Genomic DNA, 13,751 nt, shown 5'->3' with positions numbered 1-13,751 from the left:
ACATGCTCTTAAGCCTTGTTTCATCAGATGAGGCTGGTAATATCCCTTTAGCTTCTATATTATAATCACAGCTAGGCAGTCACACAGCTGGAGGAAGGACCTTCTTCCAAGGTCCCACTTGCAAAGTCTTTCCTACCTGAAGGGTAGATGGACACAGAAGCAGGATTACAGGGAAGTGTTGGAGACTGTTCAATGGAGGGCTACAAGTGTGATTAAGGGTCTGGAGCATCTCTGTTACAGGGAAAGACTGAGAGACCTGGATGCATTCCTGTCTGACCTGTCCTAAGTAGTCCTGCTTCGCAGGGAGGTTGGACTCTGATCTCTGGAGGTCCCTTCCAACATGGAATTTTATGATTCTGTGATTCACAGTGTCAAAACAGTCTCCTGTAGATATGACTCTCACTCCTCCTGTAGGAATCAGGGCCCAGATTTATCCTGCATGACTTAAGGTATCTGAGCTACTGTAAGACTATTACATAGTCAGAGAAGAGAGAGGCATCCAGAAGAATCAGTCAACCTACGTAAGATCTAAGTCATCCCATGAATACACTTATTTCCTTTTCCATATGGATTAGAGAGTCAACCTCTGCTGACACTCAGATCTCAAATACTTCAAGTTGGGTAAGGTGAATATATAAGTCTGTTGACCCAAACTATCATTAGAAAATAATTTGTGCTAGAGGAGGTTTAGACTGGATATCAGGGGAAAGTTTCTTCACTGAAAGATTGGTCAATCATTGGAATAGTCTGCCCAGGGAGGTGGTGGAGTGTTTGCATCTGATTTTACTGCTTAGCAGAAGATAAAGATGCAAGATAACTATATCCAAGCCCCTTTGACAGCTAATTACCTACTCTGATCTCAAAAACCTCCAGTGGTGGATATTCCACCACCTATTTGGGCCCCAAGGATGATCAGAGGCCTCGAGCACCTCTCCTATGAGGATGGACTGAAAGAGTTGGGGCTGTTCAGTCTGGAGAAAAGAAGGCTCCAAAGTGACCTTATTGTGGCCTTACAGTATCTGAAGGGGGCTACAAGAAGGATGGAGAGGGACTTTCTAGGGTGTCAGGGAGTGATAGGACTAGGAGGAATGGAATGAAGCTGGAGGTGGGGAGATTCAGACTGGACGTGAAGAAGAGGTTCCTCACCATGAGAGTGCTGAAGGCCTGGAATGGGTTGTCCAGGGAGGTGGTTGAGGCCCCATCCCTGGAGGTGTTTAAGCCCAGGCTGGATGAGGCTCTGGCCATCCTGATCTAGTGTGAGGTGTCCCTGCCCATGGCAGGGGGTTTGGAACTGGAGGATCCTTGTGGTCCCTTCCAGCCCTGACTGATTCTACGATTCTATTTCAGGCTCTATAATCCACTACTCCACTTTCCTACACATTTCTCCTAGCATCAAGGTGTTAGGAGCGTGGCACATAAATATTCAGGAAAAAGTAAGGCAGGAAATAGAAAAAAAAACAAAATTCCACTTAGGTTAATCAGGATTAAATTTTGTTATGCATTCCTCTTGGTGTCCTCACACCGAAAACACACTGCTATTACTTGTATTTATTGAGCAGAGAGCACAGAAGATGCAAAACTAAATTCTCACACATGGGCCAATGACAGCTTTCTGTAACATAAAAATAGCCCAACTTTTAAATTTATTACATTGGATTCTTCCTAGATTAGAAACAAGTACAAAGGACCTCTGGGAAAATTAAAAAGAAAAAGAAAAAAAAAAAAAAAAGAGAAAAGAAAAAACCAAAGTGTGACTCTCCCCTTTCTTTCCCTCCAGGGCTGAAGGATAATTGATTGTAAAGATTTTGGCATGCTTAGGACTGTTTCAGGACTCAATTTTGCTTTCCAAGGGCTTGTGCAGAGGAGGAAATCCATACACAGAAGAGAGAAGAGGGTTTTATATGGCTAGATTTTTTTCTTCTTCTTAATGAGTAATAAATACTGGAAAGTAGTACAAGAATTTGCAGAGCTGAAATAAGTCCATGTAGGCACAGAAGAGGAAAGGTTTGTAGGGCAGGGCAGAATGAAGGGGTGATATGCACATGATACAGTGACATAGCTCTTTATTTATTCTGTTCTATCACCATCTAAACATCCCCATATTTATACTCAGAAGCATATGTGACCTGACATATAATTATGTAGATGCACAGTAAATGAAGTGTGGGCACAGATACCAGCATGTGTGTATGTGTATCAACACTCAGTGACTTTATATTCAGATATGTAACAGATTCATATCACAGAATCACCAAGGTTGGAAGAGACCTCAAAGATCATCAGGTCCAACCTGTTACCACAGACCTCATGACTAAACCATGGCACCAAGCACCACGACCAATCCCCTCTTGAACACCTCCAGGGACAGTGACTCCACCGCCTCCCTGGGCAGCCTATTCCTACTTGCAATGCCTCACTGTTTTAAAACCCCAATGTGATTTTTAACCATCACTAAAGGCAAATATATTGCTCTTTCGTATTATTAAGTGCTTCACTTAAGTGAATAAATTCATGGCAATTTTTTATTTCATTTTTTTCCTTCCTTCCCTTTCAGACTTTCCATAATCAGCAAATATTGAAGTTCTCAGTACATAATTGTGAATCAAGATCTGGATGGAGTTGTGAGATGTAAGGGATGTTTTAAATAGCTGCCTGGCTGTTCTCCCTGTTGTTTCTGCAACACTGGTGACTCAGTTTCCCTCATCTTTTCTCTTGGCCTCAGATGGATTGAAATAGATGAGCATCTTACTGCTCTCTTCAGTATCTGAAGAGGGGCTACAAGAAGGATGGGGAGGGACTTTTTAGGGTGTCAGGGAGTGATAGGACTAGGAGGAATGGAATGAAGCTGGAGGTGGGGAGATTCAGACTGGATGTGAGGGAGAGGTTCCTCACCATGAGAGTGGTGAAGGCCTGGAATGGGTTGTCCAGGGAGGTGGTTGAGGCCCCATCCCTGGAGGTGTTTAAGCCCAGGCTGGATGAGGCTCTGGCCAGCCTGATCTAGTGTGAGGTGTCCCCGTCCATGGCAGGGGGGCTGGAACTGGATGATCCTTGTGGTCCCTTCCAACCCTGACTGATTCTATGATTCTAAAGCTACATAGCCTGAGTCTTGCTGAAGAAGCAGTAGTAATTTTAACATCAATAATCCTTGACATCGAGACTTCCTTGCCAAAGAATAATTAATATAAATTGGTCAAGCTTCCCAAATTCCCATAATACAAATCAGGTACAACCAAGGGTGAAATTAAAGCATCTCCCAGCCTTTCTGCCAACCACTGATCTCATTTCCATTCTGAAGGAAATTATAGGAGCTTAAATAAAGGGAATCCTGACAATCCTTTATTATTATTATTTTTTTTTCACTTTGCCTTCAGAGCTTTCACAGTTAATAAACCCTTAGCATTTTCAGAATTAATTGCAGTGGAATTTTCTGCACTATTTAGAAAGCCTTGGATTAAAAAAAAAAAAAAAGAGTTGTCAAACAGACCCAATATGTCTCAGACTCGACAACCATATGACTTAGCCTTGTGTTTTAGCCATACGGATGAGGAAGGCAACTGTGATTACTCCTCGTGAAAGGGAGGGGGAAGTGAGACAAGATTGCTAATGTCAGCCTGGGTTGTCAAGTGTAACCAAGACTGTGGAATTGCTGAGCTGTGTACCCAAGAGTGTGTCAAGGCTGGATAACTTCCATAAAATAGGACAGTCCATCACGTGGTGCTTTGAGCCAGCTAAAGAGCATGTGTGGCTACAGCAGATGTGCCGTGTTAAAGATAGTACCCAAAAAATGGTCAGGTGCCAGAATAACAAGTTTGTGAGCAGATCCTCCCAGCAGGAGCCAATTTCAGTGAAACAAGCTGGCAAGGCAGTACACTTGTCATCGATGCAAATGCCAGATTTGGCATCTGCAGGTTTGTGGCATAGAGGAGGGCAGGGGGGAGGAAATCCAAGTTTCTACCACCAAGTAGTGCCAGGGCTTCAAAGAAGAAATCTCTCAGATGCTTGGATTATAGAAAATGTTGGTATGATTGCATAAATCTCATTTTTTGAAGCAAAACCAAAGCCAAAGCAACACACAGTAAAACACACCAAAAGAAAAAGGGGGGGAATAAGGAAAGAAAGAAAGAAAGAGAAAAATAGAAAGAAAGAAAGAAAGAAAGTAAGAAAGAAAGAAAGAAAGAAAGAAAGAAAGAAAGAAAGAAAGAAAGAGAGAGAGAAAGAGAGAAAGAGAAAGAAAGAAAGAGAAAGAAATAAAGAAAGAAAGAGAGAAAGAAAGTGAGAAAGAGGGAAAGAAAGAAGGAAAGAAGGAAAGACAGAAGGAAAGAAGGAAAGAAGGAAAGAAAGAAAGAAAGAAAGAAGGGGGGGGAAGAAAGAAAACAAAAAAAAAAAAGAAGATACAAGAAAATAAAAGGAAAAACAGCAACAACAAACCAAATTCCACAAATGGCTCTTTCCATCCACTGGTTATAAAGGATCATCATGGTTTAACCCCACCTGGCCACTAAGCACTACACATGCATTGAATGTAGGGATTTACACAACAGAGTGTAAGCTCACATGAGCTGAATCTGTCTAGAGCTGCTAGAATAAAAAAACTACATTCCTCTTTTCTTCATGTAGATAAAGAAACAAACCAGGAGAACCTCAGAAACTTTACTTTTCAGCTGTGGGGGAGGTGAGGGTCTGGGTCTGGGCTCTGAGCTTTTACCTCTAAAGGGATCTATTTGAGGTTTAGCACTTGACAGAAAGCTCTGAAAAGGATTAGAAGTCACCATGTTTTGTTCACAAGTGCCTAGTTACTTGTAAGCCATTCTTCACAACTGGCTTTCTCAATGCTCAGGCTGTTTGGTGAACCTTGAGATCCTTATTGAAAGCATCAGATGACTCCATAGTTTTCAGGAAACACACAAATATTAGTTTTAACTCCAGTCAATACAATCAAAAGGAAAGGATAGCTGGAAAGGTGTCTAGATACCTACTGAGGTGGTGGAGTCACCATCATTGGAGGTGTTTAAAAAGAGACTGGATGAGGCACTTAGTGCCATGATTTAGTTGATTAGATGGTGTTGGGTGACAGGTTGGACTTGATGATCTCAAAGGTCTTTTCCAACCTGGTTAATTCTGTATTTCTGTATTTTAGCTAGCTAAGCAGCTCACTGGGATCTACAAAGAGTTTCACGCCTTTTCTGATGCTTAGATGTCCAATGCTGTGAAAATGTCCTAAAATATCCAAGAAATTATACTACCAGGTGTGACACAGGATCAACATGAGGTCAGCTTGTGTACCTTATGCTGCATGGCCACATGCAGGCAACTGAGTTTAGCCCTAGCAGCGACCCAGTAAAACCAAGGACTTAAAAGATCTGAATTCTTTTAGGTTACGCTTTAGGATGAGAGCAGCCAGAGACTGAAACATCAGTTTACTCTTGCCTGCCAAGGGAGTCTAGTTGATTAACTCAGGTGGTGCTAGCTACACAAAAGAGAGAAAAAAGGTCAGATGTGAAGGTGAATCTGCTTGAAGATGAATCTCCTTGAAGGTGAATCTCAAATGAATGGGGACTGCTTCATGGAAGGAAGATGGGCTGTGGAAATTATCTTGTAAATTCAAAGAGGAGATCTGAAGACAACTATGTGTCACCAGACAACTGATGGTTGTCCTTACTTTTTCTTTTACAGAAAACATTTACTCTGAATGTTGTAACACTTCAGTTATTCCTTTCTTTGCTTCATGTGGGTCAGACTGGATGATCTCTAGGGGTACCTTCCAACCTCTACCATTCTGTGACTCTGTGATGTTCACAATGAGAAAAATAATGTGAAATAGCCAAACCATGTAGAATACATACTGGAAAAAAAGTCATAGAATGTTTTGGGTTGGAAGGGACCCTAAAAGTTCTTTTAGTCTAATCCTCTGCAATCACCTGGGACATCTTCAACTAAATCAGACCTTATTGCTGTTTACAACTACCTGAAGGGAGGTTGTAGCCGGGTGGGGGTTGGTCTCTTCTCCCAGGCAACCAGCACCAGAACAAGAGGACACAGTCTCAGGCTGCACCAGGGGAGGTTTAGGCTGGATATTAGGAAGAAGTTCTTCACAGAAAGAGAGACTGGCCATTGGAATGGACTGCCCAGTGAGGTGGTGGAGTCACCATCACTGGAGGTGTTTAGGAAGAGACTGGATGGGGTGCTTGGTGCCATGGTTTAGTTGCTGAGATGGTGTTGGGTGATAGGTTGGACTTGATGATCTCAAAGGTCTTTTCCAACCTGGTTAATTCTATTCTATTCTATTCTATTCTATTCTATTCTATTCTATTCTATTCTATTCTATTCTATTCTATTCTATTCCATTCCATTCCATTCCATTCCATTCCATTCCAATTTTTTACCAAATTGAAGCCAGAAGTTCACAGTGAGGGATTCTTCCTTTTGGGGGGTTTTGATTGTTTTTGTTTTCAATTTGTACTCTCAGAAGCAATACTTCCAGGAGAACTAAAGTGAAAAAGAAACAAAATGTACAATTTTATCATCCATTATACTGTAAATTTACTTCAGGAAGCAGGGAAGTAAGGTAATGTTTTTATGCCCACATAGCACAAACCTTTTTTTTTTTAACTCTAATTAAAAAAAAAACAGCAAAAAAAAATATTAAAACATTGGAAATGAGAGCAGGACATTTTCCATGGCTACAGTTTAGAGTTATCCCTCTGAACACTTGTGGAAAATTATTGCTGGAAATCTGTCCTGCAATATTCCTGGAACACAAATTATGAGCCTTTACAACAGCAATGTGTGTTTACAGAGTCTTTTATGGCCTGCAAGGGAAAAGAAACTGATTTATGCCCATTCTGTTCCATTCCACATGCACATGCATAAGTGCCCATCCATGCTTGAACACAAACATTAAAAGAGCATCAGAGAAACCGCTGAAGTGAAGCTAAGGAATGCTAGGCTGTGCCACCTGTGCAGAAAAACCTTTTTCCTTTGCCACACAGGTTGTGTCTGGGAAGTTTTCATTCCCTGACTGCCTGTTCTTCTTCCCAAGATTCTGCGCTCTAAGAACAGATGCTGCTCATTTAGTTAATCATTAATCAATATTTTCATTTACCCAAATTATTCAAAGTGGGGTCCAAAGTCTGTTCTGCCTTTGAAAATAAGATACAAGCTATTTTTATCTAATACATGTGAGGACTAAGTGTGTACAAATATTTGATTGTTTCTCTTCACTTTTAGCTTCACTGTTCACCACCTTCTCTTTAGCCTGGAGAAGAGGAGGCTCACGGGAGACCTTATTGCTGTCTACAACTACCTGAAGGGAGGTTGTAGCCAGGTGGGAGTTGGTCTCTTCTCCCAGGCAACCAGCACCAGAACAAGATGACACAGTCTCAAGCTGTGCAGGGGGAAGTTTAGGCTGGTTATGAGGAGAAAGTTCTTCATAGAAAGAGTAATCATCCAGTGGAATGTGCTGCCCAGGGAGGTGGTGGAGTCCCTGTTCCTGGAGGTGTTCAAGAGGGGATTGGATGTGGCACTTGAAGCCATGGTCACTAGGTGTTAGGTAATAGGTTGAACTTCATGATCTCTGAGGCCTTTTCCAAACTGGTTGATTCTGTGATTCTGTGTTAGCACAAATTGCTGGTCACAGTACATTAAAGGTTGGAAGGGACCTCCAGAGGTCATCCAGCCCAACCCCCCTGCCAAAGCAAGATCACTTAGTGTAGTCCACACTACACTAAGAATGCAACCAGGTGGGTTTTAAAATCTCCAGAGAAGGAGACTCCACAACCCCTCTGAGCAGCCTGTTCCAGTGCTCCATCACCTCACTGTGAAGAAGTTTCTCCTCATGTTGAGGTGAAATCTTCTATGTTCAAGCTTGAACTTATTGTTTAAATTGGCTAAATATCAGCTCCCAGATTGTCCTGCAGCAAGTATTCTGTCATTAGGTAACAGCTAACTAAGCAGGCAGAACACCTTACTGCAAGTACACCTTTTGCTTCAGGAGAGGTAGGATAGGATAGGATAGGATAGGATAGGATAGGATAGGATAGGATAGGATAGGATAGGATAGAATAGAATAGAATAGAACTGAACTGAATTGAATTGAATTGACCTTTGAGATCATCGAGTCCAATCTATCACCCAACACCACCTAATCAACCAAACCATGGCACCGTGCACCCCATCCAGTCTCCTCCTAAACACCCCCAATGATGGTGACTCCATCACCTCCCTGGGCAGCACATTCCAATGGCCAATCTCTCTTGCTGGGAAGAACTTCTTCCTCACCTCCAGCCTAAACCTCCCCTGGCACAGCTTGAGACTGTGCATTGTTCTGATGCTGCTTGCTTGGGAGAAGAGACCAACCCCCATCTGGCTACAACCTCCCTTCAGGTAGTTGTAGACAGCAAAAAGATCTCCCCTGGTCCAGCTTAACAAAGAACAGGGTGGATTATCTTAGCCATTTAGCAAACAACTGATGAATCCTGGCTATCTCAAGCAGTTTGGAAATGCAGAAGGAAAAATTCATTCTTCCCCTTTCCTGGCTAAGACTCTTACCCAGTAAACCACAATATGCCTTTCTTCAGGTTTGCACTCCTTGTGGCTCTCTAAGTGGTTGCCCATGGCCTGCCTGACAGAAAGAGTGGAATTTCCTTCCTCTCCACCCTGCATGGTTTAGATATACTGTGTTGAAGCATGTTGCAGGGTATGGGAAGAGTAGGTTGAAACCTTTCTCAGGCTAAAACTGCCCTGCAACTGCAGTTCTGAGCTTCTCAGGACAATGCTGTAACCACGGGTCCATTATGTAAAAGATGAGTGTTGGCAGCTCCTCTCCTGTTAGGTGTGAAAACACAATCCATGTCCAAAGGTTTGATTTAGAGACTTAAGACCAAAAGAATGTTTCTTGCCTTGGATACCTATTTCTCTGAATTTCCCAAAACTAAGGCAACAAAGAACATTTCGTACCCACCACTTTCCCCAGCTTTTCCAATGAGCTGGCTCAGGTGTTTTACCACTAAGTGAGTACCTACCTAAGGCACTTAACTTTTCCCAAGTATTCTAAAGTTAAGCACAATTAACTGTTGCTGTGCAAGAAATGTAGACAACTCAACCTGTAAAGTGAATTCTAGGGAGACTGATTTTAAGGTCTGCTCATGTTGAGAATGTCAGCCCCAATTCCTAAGATCACAGAATCATAGAATCATAGATAGAGGTTAGAAGGGACCTGTGAGGATCATTGTGTCCAACCCCCACTGCCAAAGCAGGATCACCTAGGGCAGGTCACACAGGAACACATCCAGATGTGTCAGGAAAGTCTCCACAGAAGGAGACTCCACAACCTCTCTGGCCAGCCTGCTTCATGTCTCCATAACCATTATAGTAAAGAAGTCTCTCCTCGTGGTGGAACATCCCATGTTCCAGTTTGTATCTGTTGCCCCTTGTCCTTGATTTGAATAGACAGGTAGTCAGGAGAAAGATCTTTGCTGCATGACATAGGTTTGGAGACAGGCACCTGACAGAAATGAAATCTTTCTTTCTGTGAAGGAGGAGTCCTAAGCATGAATTCATGAATTCATTTTTGCATGGGGCAGGATAGTCCATGTAGGCTTCCACAGGATATATCTCTTTTTTTTCAACTGCACATTAAAACTAGAAGGAAGAGAGGAAAGGATATTACTGGCATGAAAGGATATTGCTGGCATTGATTCATTCACATAGAAGTGATAATTCTCTAAAAATCAAGAGATGGTCAGTGGAGAAGTATATTTCTTTGTGTATACACAGAAGTGCTCCCAACCACCTACAGCATAATTTACCAGTACAGCTTTACTACCAGAGGTGATTCTTCACACAGAATATAATTGAGTAGTGAATATTTTATTTTTGCTGCAAAGTGCTTTGGATCCTAAAAGCCTACAGGGTTAGACTGAAGAAGTTCCTGGAAGAGAAATTCATGGAGAGCTATTAAACATGAAGTTACAAACCTTGTTCAGCCCAGAGCCAAAATTCATTTGAGGCTGGGACAGTATATTGTGCTCACTGTCTGCTAACTGCATTACTATGCTGTCCCTAAAATATTCACTTCTATTCCTGGTTGGAGATGACCAGTTGAGGCTCAGCTACACAGACCTTTGTTTCTAATTTCTATATTTAGATAAGCTCCTTGAGCTTTAAGAAATTAAAGTGCATTAAAAATGTGTTTAAAATCCAAAGCAAAACAGACTTTTCCTGTGTGTCATTCCTGCCCTCAATCATGTTTCCACACCACGGTGTACAGCAATGAAGCTATTGAAATTCTACCAGTGACAGACATTTATGCATTGTTCAAGATAAATTGAACATCTAGAAAAGGCAGAACAATTCTTTCAGGTCCTTAAAACTCAGCTGTGGAAATAGCACAGGTTTGTGTCAAGCCTTTCTTTGGCTTTGTTGCTTCAAAACACATAAATGCACCTCATCTAGTGGCAAGGCAAGGGTATCAAATCTGTAGACTGGGCTGTCCTGCCTCATTAACAATGAGAAGCAGTGCTGTGTGGTGGTACAGGACAGAAATAATATAAAGATGACTGTTCACCAGAAACTGTTCCATTTCTTATTCACTTTTATGAGAAGAGAAAAGGATAGACAGAGTTCAAAAACTCTTCAATTTTGTACTTCACTTTCAGAGAAGAAAGAGACAGGGCTTTGTCTGAAATACTGACCCACTGTCATCCAGTGCAGCCAGATGAAGAAGTAACTTGACTCAAAGACAGGAGTAGGCAAGAGATATCACTCACAGATTTTTTTATAACAAAGGGAAGAAAGGATTGTGTCTTAGAAAGGATCAACATTTCCTCATGTGTAGTCAATGAAAAAGCTCACCCTTATGGCCTTGATCCAAAAGATGATGCAGTGTGACAGGCCTAATTAATAGATTCAAATCAAAGGCTCAGAATGTGCCTAAATTCACCCAGAATAAGAATATAATCTAGTTCTAAAAGCAGAGATAGTGCCAAAGGGACTAGTAGTGGTCTTGTTTGACTTCAAGGGAATTTATAACGAGCTAGCAAGTGCTTCATTTTCAGTTCCTGGCTTAAATTTGACCCAGATTACAGAAGCTGAACTTTGTTTTCACCAGAAGTTTATTTGGTGACCTAGAGTGTATAAAAAGACTGGTTAGACTCAATTCCAAGCAGATAAATGGCACATCACTCAGCTGGTACAGACTGGTACTCCTGATGACAGTCTTCATAGAGTGAAAACTGAAGATGAATGAACATTGTGCATGTGGACTTTTTCACTCTACGGACAGTCCCTCCAGGTCAGGCCTGGGAGGCAATTTCACACATCTCAGTTTTTTTCTGCCCTCTTCAGCTCATGTGTCACACACAATCCCAGCTCTGCTTACCAAGAAAGCAGAGGACTCTTCCTCTCTGAACAGGCACACCAAAGCAATGGTGTGTCACTGGAAGAACTTAAAAAAAGGGTAAAGGATGGGACTGTGTCACAAGAAGGATTTATATTCTCATTTTGTGCAGTCAGTGGAAAACTTCCTATATCTATTCTGATCCAAAAGACAAAGTAGCAAACTGCAAGAGCTGTAACCCAGGGTAAGAGCCAGAGGCTGTGAAACTCAGCTATTTCCAACTGCACAAACCTGTGCAAACACAGCTTTCATTTTCCTTCCTCCTAAAATTCCCTGGTAGTTATCAGCTTCTAATTTCCTCCTAAAATTTCCCAGTAAAACTTAAAGACACAAAACACCATTTTGGCTGTGTGCAGTACCAGGAGCTTTTGCATGGTTCTGATGTCAGATTTCACTGCTGATTTCTGTTTTAAGAGGCTGGAAACCCCTGAAACTGCTTTGGTGTCCAGTTATTAAGGTTGGAGCTTATTAAAAGAGTTTTTTGGTTGGTTTTGTTTGTTTGTTGTTGTTGTTGTTGTTGTTGATTTTTTGGTGGTTGTTGTTGTTTGGGAGGGGGTTAGTGGTGGGGTTTTTTTGTTTGCTTTTTTGGTTGGTTGGTTGTTTTTTTGCTCTGGCAAGCTATTAGAATGGCCATTGCCTAGGTCTTGGCCCAAGGCATCTAGCACTGTCCCAAACAAATCCCTGCTATTATCCAGGAGCTCACTCATAACTCACTAATAGGCAGTTTGGATGCAGCCTTTCCTTTTTAGAAGGTAAGAGGATTTAGGTATGGATGACTGGACCATAACAAGTGGCATCAGGGCCAGGGAAAGCACTCCAGCTGTGTTTTGCCTGCCAGCACAAGAAGAGCTGGGAAAAATAGGGATAGAGCCACAGTGACAACAGTTTATCAAAGACAGACTGCCCTCATCATGCCTTAGCTTGAAATAAGTATTACTCCAGCTACACTACACTTGCTGGACTGAGCCAAGATGTTTAATGCAGTGTAGGGCTGCTTCCCTATCCTTGGTGAGCTCATCTGAGAATCCTTAAGACAGCACTTCACTGCTCAGCATAAACTAAGTCTTTGGGATTCCTCTCACATGCCACGAGTCACCCTAAAGTTCATGATGTAGAGCAAAACTGCCTATGTTCTGCCACTTGTTTGCTCTCTCTGGAAGTTTGACTCCAAAAAGAGTGTTCGTCTCTCTCCCCCTGCTCATGGTGGCATTATGCTCAGCAATCATGAATCTGATCATGACCAAGAACCTACTTTTCAGTTTCACATCTAAGCAGACCTTGTCGTGAAGTGTATGCAGCAGAGCTTACCCCAACACTAGGCATGCAGTAGAAACAGTGCATCAGGGACAGGACAATGCTTATCTATGTCTGCTCTCTCCAGGGATGATTTAAATTACCTGTGGGTGTGCACCTCAAGTATTTTATCCAGCATCTTCTAAAAGGGAAAAGAGGAGGCCTGGAAAAGATGAGGCTCTGGGGAAACCTAATAGCAGCCTTCCAGTACCTGAAAGGGGCTACAAGAAGGATGGAGAGAGACTATTTACAAAGGCCTGTAATAGAATAGAATACATAGAATAAACCAGGTTGGAAGAGACCTTCAGGATCATCGCATCCAACCCATCAACCAATCCAATCCACTTAAACAACTAACCCATGGCACCAAGCACCCCATCAAGTCTTCTCCTGAAAACCTCCAATGATGGCAATGGACTCAAACTGGAGAAGAGTAGATTTATATTGGATGTTAGGAACATGTTCTTTACCATGAGGGTAGTGGAACACTGGAACAGGATGCCCAGGAAGGTGGTTGAGGTCCCTTCAAGGTGAGGTTTGACAGGGCTCTGGGCAGCCTGATCTGGTTGGGGAATGTCCCTGCTGACTGCAGAGGGTGTTGGGCTGGATGACCTTTAGAGGTCCCTTCCAACTCAGACCATTCTATGATTCTGTAGAAATGAAGAGACAGGTATCTCTAGAAAGCAGGTTCTCCCATTCACCTCTGCTACCACTCAGTGGTTCCTGCCTTCTCCACTGTAAATAGGAGGCTCAATAAAGAATTTTAGTGTGATCTTAAGCTTGAAGATAGCAGGACCTAAATTACTTTTCTAAGGTTCCATAAGGAGTCTAGGGAAGAACCACTGGAGTCTTAATTCCATAGTTTTGAGAAGCAGTGGAGTGGTCTTGAGTATTTATCTGGTTTTGGGAATTAAGGCATCATATGAGGCCTCAGAGAACCAGTGATCATCTCCAGCTCCATTTAGCATCAACAATTCCCTTCAGTGAACTGCAGAGAGTGAGGCAAAGCTGTTAATTAAGGCTCATCCAAATGCCACTGACTGAACTGCTTTAGAGGAGCTAA

The sequence above is a fragment of the Dryobates pubescens genome, chromosome 3 (genome assembly GCF_014839835.1).
Source record: "Dryobates pubescens isolate bDryPub1 chromosome 3, bDryPub1.pri, whole genome shotgun sequence".
NCBI lineage: Eukaryota > Metazoa > Chordata > Aves > Piciformes > Picidae > Dryobates > Dryobates pubescens.
The sequence above is the reverse complement of the archived record's forward strand: the minus strand, read 5'-3'. Positions refer to the sequence as shown.